The following is an 8010-nucleotide window of genomic DNA, read 5'->3' on the forward strand; positions in this document are numbered from 1 at the left end:
CCCGCAAAAGAGAAGTCTGCGGGACCTCCAACGGCACAGGACATGGGGTTGGAAGGACCCCCGGCAGGAGCGCAGTCTGCGGGACCTCCAATGGCACAGGACATGGTGTTGGCAGGACCCCCGGCAAAAGAGCAGTCTGCGGGACCTCCAACGGCACAGGACATGGGGTTGGAAGGACCCCCGGCAGAAGAGTAGTCGGCGGGGCCTCCAACGGCACAGGACATAGAGTTGGCAGGACCCCCAGCGGAACCTCCAACGGCACTTGAGTAGGGACTTGAGTGGGAACTCGAGAGAGGGCTTGAGAGGGAACTCGAGAGGAAACTTGAGAATTGACTTGAGAGGTGGCTTGAGAGGGATCTCGAGAGGGAACTTGATCGGAGACTCGAGAGGTAACTCGAGAGAAGACTTGAGAGGGAACTCGAGAGGTGAGTTGAGAGGGAACTCGAGAGGAGCCTCGAGCGGGAACTTGAGAGGAGACTCGAGAGGGGACTCGAGAGGGGACTCGAGAGGGGACTTGAGAGAGAGGGGACTTGAGAGGGAGGGGACTTGAGAGGGAGGGGACTTGAGAGGGGACTCGAGAGGAGACTCGAGAGGGAACTCGAGAGGGGACTTGAGATGGTTGAGAAGGAACATGTGTCGGTCGGTACGCCGACAGGACTCGGGGAGCTGGCGTCGGCTGAACAGCCAACAGTAAACGACGAGCTGGAGTCGGCCGGTACGCCGACAGGACTCGGGGAGCTGGCGTTGGCTGAACAGCCAACAGGAGACGAGGTGCTGGAGTCGGCCGGTACGCCGACAGGACACGGGGGGCTGGCGTCGGCCGATGAGTCAACAGGTGACGAGGAGCCGGAGTCGGGACCATGACTGCTGGGGCCGGTACTTGAGCCGGAACCATGGCTGGAACCATGGCTGTATGGGCCAGCTCTGGAGCAGGGATCATGGCTGCATGGGCCGGTTCTAGAGCCGGAAACATGGTTGTAAGATCCAGTTCTGGAGCCGGAAATATGGCTGTGTGGGCCGGCACTGGAGCCGGAAACATGGCTGTAAGGTCCGGTTCTGGAGCCGGAAACATGGCTGTAAGGTCCGGTTCTGGAGCAGGGGGCATGGCTGCTGGGGCCGGCACTGGAGCCGGAACCATGGCTGCTGGGCGCAGAGCGGAAGCCTGGACCCTGGCTTTGTAAGCCAGGTAATGGAGTATGGAAGCAAAGCTGCGTGGGCCGGTACTCGCGCATTGGGCCATGGCTGCTGGGGCCTGTACTGGGGCTGGAGCCATGGCTGTGTGGGCCGGTTCTGTAGCGGGAACCATGGCTGCTGGGGCTCGGGCTGCTAGCCTGGCCTTGCAACTCCTTCTCTTCGCAGCCGCCTGAATACTCCCGTGGACCTCCATAAGCCAGACGAGTTCCATCATACGACTCCTGAATAGGAGCAGGAACTGGGGCAGAAGCATGGGTTGACTTCAGACGGATCCCACCGAGGCGTATGGTGCCAGGTTGGTAATTGGGAGACAGGGAGCTAGCATGCCTGGGGCTAGCAGGCTGTGAATCCCACACCGGGATCATGGCTGTTGGAGCACGGGCTGGAATCCTGGCGCTGCGTCTCCTAGAGGCTCTTTGGAGACTCCGTGGACCTCCAACAGGACCGTAGTCGGATCCGAGGAAAGGGTTACAAGCGTCGGACCAATCCTCAGGACAACTTGTGAACAGCTGTAACCAATCCGGCAACGAACTTCTCAACCAAGGCATTTCTGCCACCTCCATTCGTGCTCTCTCGAGAATAGCCTCTTTGTCCTTTCTAGAGGAGGTTCCTTTCCACTCGGCATGAAAACATTGAAGGGGAAAGTCTAGATCGAACAGATCTAAGTCAAAATCTTCCATATCCACTGGGTCCATATTTTGGTCGGTTCGTTCTGTCACGGTTTGTGAAGGAAGCAGGACCCAAATGCAGATATAAACTGAAAAAACTCCTTTATTTCAAGGCTATGATATAAACAATGACAAAACAGAACACTCACCGCAGAACTAGTCATGGCACAAGACGAACCGACAAAGACAGACAGAAAACCCAGAACTTATATACACACAAGACTAATCACACAACAAGACACAGGTGAGGAGGGAGGAGAAAACACAGGGGCCACAGGTGAACATAATCAGACAATTAGACACACCAGGGAAACTAATGACAAGAGGAAAAACACAGGGAAAAGGACCAGACAATAACCCAGAGGAAAACATGACAGGAAAAACAGCAAAAACACCCAAACCTACAAAACTATAAACGTGACATAACATGAGAATCGTGACAATTTTGAGTTTTGGTGCTTCAGTTTCCGCTGAAAATGTAAACTATTTATATTTCATGTTAACTCACTTGTGTTCTAGACAGAACCAAACAAAAAGGTCACCAAAGCTCTCTTGTCCACCATTTCTTAGCCTTTTTTTGTTTATCATGGTATCAAACAATGTTTCCTCTTAGTTTTTTGTATTCCTCTTCAGCTTACATCGACATAATTACGGTTAACATCTACTGCTTTTAAAACTCTGAGACTGCTTTCCGGGGTTTATACTAACATTACTATATGACATATACCATGACATCTCTGAAAGCACCAAATATAATCATCTCAAATCATAAAGCATCAAAGCAAGATGCCAATTAACTTGTATCATGGCATAGAGGACTTTATTATCAAACATTTACTTTCCCAAATGGGTAATGCCCAAAGAATGCTTCTACACAGAGTAAAATTACGAACAAAAAATATGTTACGTTTTGACATTGCAGAGCTTTTTGTAGCATCTTGTAAACATAATCTAATGCTTCAATTTGAAACTATGTGTTACTTTATTCTAATGGCTTGACCCCTGTAGCACATATGGAGAATGGCTTTTTTTGTGAGTGTCTGTTTATTAAATGGGGTTTTGATTTTCAGAGACTTGATCAAATGTGGGCGATACAAGCCTGTAAACAAACAGGTTTGCAATGAAATGTAATCACGGGCCCAGGCTGAAGCACAGTGTTGTTTTTGTTGAATACATGTCATCTCTCTTTGGAGCACTGTGCTGAATTGAAATGTCACTTTTGACTGACCAGCTGCATCAAGTGATTTGGCTTTAAATCCCTTAACTATTTTGCTAATAATGTGCCTTATCCACTTAAGACTGTGTATCACCATGATGTAAATATCCTCATGTTGGCTTATCTCTCACAACGTAAAGCTATAGCAAAGTCCTAATGGGTGTTGTCTTTTCCTGATACTAATCCATGTAAATCATGGCGAGATAAATATCAGTTTTTTTAAATGAATAGTTGTCTGGAGGCAATCAGGAGATTTGATTCAAGCTGTCTGGCTTAAACAGCTGGACTTGACAAGCGCTACATCAGGCTGCCCTTTCGTAGCTGTTTACTTCACAAGGTGTGACACATCAGAGTCAGGAAGACGTAGAATCCATATAAACGAACAATGCGTCTGGAAAACTGTCACTGGACAGACAGCAAATTGACACTACATTCAGTCTCAGGAGTTCCTTTGGTATTTGAAAGATGCAAACACTTGGAGCAAGCATTTCACATGTCTCCTTTAAGAAACCATTCCAATTGTTAATTGTGGCCATGTTGAGCAAACAAACCCAACTGTCCCTGTCCACTGGTGGTCCTTTTTGGTAAAGCACAAATTCGGTTAAAAGAATTGAGCTATCCAAAAGACCATACATTAGTTGCTGACCATATGCCAAAACCGTTTGGGAACAAGATAGCTCATCTCAATCACATTTTTCCTTTTTTCAAATGTTGTCTTCAGTTACTGACTGCATATCAATACCTGCATCATCATTATCACCATTCCATCTTCAATATGTTTGGGAAATGGCAAACTAAGCATATTTCAACAAAAATAAAACAATGCAACAACATCATGCTACATGTTTTATTATACATGCAATTAAATACATGAATTACTTAAAGGCCACTATCAACTCTGTGACAGTATGACTGATAGGTTGTTAGCCCACAGGTTTCAGACAGCTGCAGATAAACCACCCAGGTCTGTTCACCTAATTTATATTGCCTGTTAACTTGTGAAAGCTGCACAGCGAGGGTTGATATGATACATGACGGGTTGTTCAGCCAGAACAGCCCACACCTGCCCTGCACCGAGCCCTGTGTCGAGGACGCGCTGCCCCTGGAGAACCTAGCACTAATTACAAACTGGAAGGCACAAACAGATCTCAAATCAGCTCCGTGGGTTGGAAAGGAGAGCCTGACACAATCACATTGTCACATCTCAATAATTAAACTACAACTCAGTTAGAGCACTTTTGCTGGGCTCCTAATGCGGCGGAGAGCAAATGTTTGCTTTCAGTTGTTTTACACCGGAGACCAACCCGGATCAATACTGACAACAACATACCTGCTATACAAATACATCTTCCCGATAATGCGTCTGTGACACAAACACTGTTGATGTTATTACGCGCTCACACTCGCTCATTCACAGAAACGGTCTTAAAGTGTTAATTTGCAAATAGACAAATATTTCGAGTTTGGATTCATCTTTAAATAGTCTCACAACAGCAAATTCATCTTGAAAGTTCATATTGTAGGGAATGACACCCAATAAATCACTTTATATCACCCCATATGCCTCAGTAGGTATAGGTTTGACTGGACCACCGAACCCTGCTGGATAGAAAATGTTTCACATATATTCACAGATCCAAGCAAGATAATCTTATTTTTGCAAGTTTGGCGCATTACACAGGGAAACAAATGTGTCTTACCTTCACGCCATAAGTTTGACTGAATCTTTGTTTTTACGGGTTAAATCCAAGCGCACCCCAGTTAGCTCCTACTGTATCCGTCATTTGCTTTACACATGGTTTACTCTTTGAAATTGAAACGAATCGGTGCGGCGGTTTGGGTCCGTGGCATTAGTACAGGCTGTTGGGGTACAACTACACTGGCGATGAGAGCCTAAACATAGGATGCATACAAAACATAAATAATTAAAACTGCTTTAAATATTTAACTGTTTCCCGGTTATTTGGCGAAAACCTCGAGGAAAGCGTTTCTTCCCTCTCGATCTCTAGAGAAGCACACTGAAACTGTACGGTGTCCGTATGATGTCCAGGAGCTTTACGCACGGAGTTACCTTCGGTACTGACTGAGGAAGGCGAAGACGCACAGACTGTGGAAAATAAAGGCGGGGTTACATCTGTTTAAACCCTGGAAGGGACGTATATTTCCTTTACGGTCACCGTCCTTGGGGGCAGACCTTGTCACCTTATGTTTGCCTGACATTTTCAGTACTGCGTGCCAATTTATGCCACAAGCTGGATCCAAAGGACGAGAGTGGACGAGATTTGAAAAATAAATAGTTTACTACTAATTTAGTACACATTCATTTTAGGCGGTGAATCGTGATAGACTTAGTGCATGACGTGCATGACGTGGAAAATGGCAATGGAGTGGGAATAACACTACATTTGTACCCATATACACATATGAACAAATCTCTCTCTCTCTTTCTCTCTCTCTCTCTCTCTCTCTCTCTCTCTCTCTCTCTCTCTCTCTCTCGTTATAAGAATAATACATATTATAATGAGGATAATAATCATCTTCATCATCATCATAATGATAATAATAATATGATATACTTGTATACCAGTAATCATTTAAAAACCCTTGCCTCTCAGTACCCAGAACTCTGCTTGGGTTTTGTATTTAGTTTATATGTGGTCATTTTTAAATGCAATTAACTAATTGTTAAAATAGAATACATTTACTGTAGGTGCCAATCGGAAACAATATTCTCAGTCTCTGCACATACTCTATACAGTACAAGTGGAGAAGAGTTTGATTTTAAATGAAATACTCTTGTGTCAGGACACATTCTTGACTTTGTTCCCGATCAAAAAGGTAATCTGAGTGTCAATATGATTTCTCTCCACAATACAGCCCAGGTGTTTGAGAACAGATACAAGAACATATGATGCATAATTGTTTATTTATGTAGTACTGTATGTCAGAAGTAGCACAAGAGCATTTTCAATAGCAGCACACATTTCTCACATGTTGAAGCTTGGGATTTCTCTCTGTCAAATGTTGTTAGTTTTGTCTGCATCTGAAAGCCGTGTATTTATAGTGTTTCTTATTCCAAATCTCATTAGAGTTATACTTGACCTGTGTGCTAACTTTAATACACATTTGAAAATTGAAGTGATTTCACCTCACCTTTCTTTCTCATTCAGGTGAGACTTAAACAAGGATTTATGTTAAAGCTCAACCAAGCTAATATATGTTAAAACAACACACAAAGATCAATAGGGAACCTTGTTCATTACAGGAAGACAAAAAGTGGACAATCACGGTCAGTGCCTCTTAGTGAGATTTGCATACCATACCCTTCAACTGTATATCCATTTTACAGAATTTTGATTGAAACACAAATGTGATCATAAACTGTAAAGCAAATGTAAGAAAACCATTGCTGAGTGATGAAACATTTATGTAGAACCACTGGCAGAATTGTTAAGTGTATTAACTCAGGTACAGATTCATTGTGTTTGAATATATTGTCTTCATTTACTGAAAACAATCAAAACCAAAGGCATTTTGAGAAAGGAAACAAAGTAATTATAGCATGATTAATTAAGAAAGCCACAGGGATCATAGATAGCAAAAAGCTAAATTACAACCCCCCAAAATCCTCACAATGAATGAAATATTAGACACTACACTGTAAGAAACGTACCGTGAAATTCACAGTATTTAACTGGCAGCACTTGACAAGTTACTTACTGTAATTCATTTTACAATTGTTGCGAGTTAAATACTGTAATTCATTTTACAGTAAGTAACTTGTCAATTGCTGCCAGTTAAATACTGCAAAATGAATTACAGTAAGTAACTTGTCAATTGCTGCCAGTTAAATACTGTAAAGGAAATCACAGTATTTACAAGTTTTTATTTACAGTAACAGTGTAAAATGAAACAGTAACTTCCAAGTACTGTATTTGTGTTTACGGTAATAGTGTTTTAACTTTAAAATAAAACTAATATTTAATTACTTTATTTTTTGTTACAGCAGTAGTGTTATAGCTGTAGAATAAAACAGTAATTTCGAAGCATTGTATTTTTGTTTAAGCTAATAGTATTTTAACTTTCAAATAAAACACTGCCATTTAAAAAGTACTGTATTTTTGTTTATGGTAATAGTTTAAATTGTAAAGTAGAAAGACTAAATTAATGCTATAATTTTAAGTTACAGTATCAGTATCGTAACTGTAACATTTTTTATTATAGTATACTTCATGTCATGCTGGTAATTTACAGATGACCAGAAATTCTTGACAAAATGTTAAAGCTCACCAATAACTGCAGGGAGACAGCAAACATTACATTTGAACAATGTGTTCTTAATTGTTGAACGGTATCAAGACCATGTATTTTTTTGTGCTAAATTATAAATATTTTCATCCATAAAACAATCGATATTAATATTCAAAAACATGGAGATTGGATTTTTAAAACAGTGTCGATAACAAAACACAAAGAATATGAAGCCATTTCTTCTGCCAAGCCATTTTAGAGACGTGCTGTAGTTGAAAAGGTGTCACGACCTCGACACAAACAGGAGAACCCAAATGCACGACCCAGAGACAGTCTTGAATGTAACAAACATTTTCTTTTTAATGTCATTGAACAGAAAATCCCTCTAAAATAAACTTAAACTAACAAAACAACAAAACCCGACAAGACTGGAAACGATCCTCTCTTTGCTGAGGCCTGGCACGACCACATGTGGGAACAAACATGAACTGACACAGGACAGGGGGGAGACAGGACGATTTAAACATGAGGTGAGTGGGAACAGGTGGAAACAATCAGGGACGGGGCAGACACTGACGATGGCGGGAAAACACAAAAAGGAGGAAGTAACAGGGCCTGAAATGAGAGACAAGAGGTAAGTAGAAAATGAAACAGGAAATGGAAAACGAGACACAAAATGAA

General features: G+C 42.5%; 1 protein-coding gene across 2 annotated transcripts in view; it reads right to left on the reverse strand.

Moving 5' to 3' along the window:
* drd2a (dopamine receptor D2a) overlaps window positions 1-5166 on the reverse strand; it is a 50692-nt gene extending 45526 nt beyond the window's left edge. For both annotated transcript variants that reach the window (XM_079677817.1, XM_079677816.1), the window contains exon 1: window positions 4779-5166. The gene's annotated coding sequence lies outside the window, so the exon portion shown is untranslated. The remainder of the gene's footprint in view (window positions 1-4778) is intronic.
* Window positions 5167-8010: the final 2844 nt, after the last annotated feature.

Source organism: Notothenia rossii (assembly GCF_949606895.1).
Source record: "Notothenia rossii genome assembly, chromosome: 4".
In the NCBI taxonomy this organism is placed as follows: domain Eukaryota; kingdom Metazoa; phylum Chordata; class Actinopteri; order Perciformes; family Nototheniidae; genus Notothenia; species Notothenia rossii.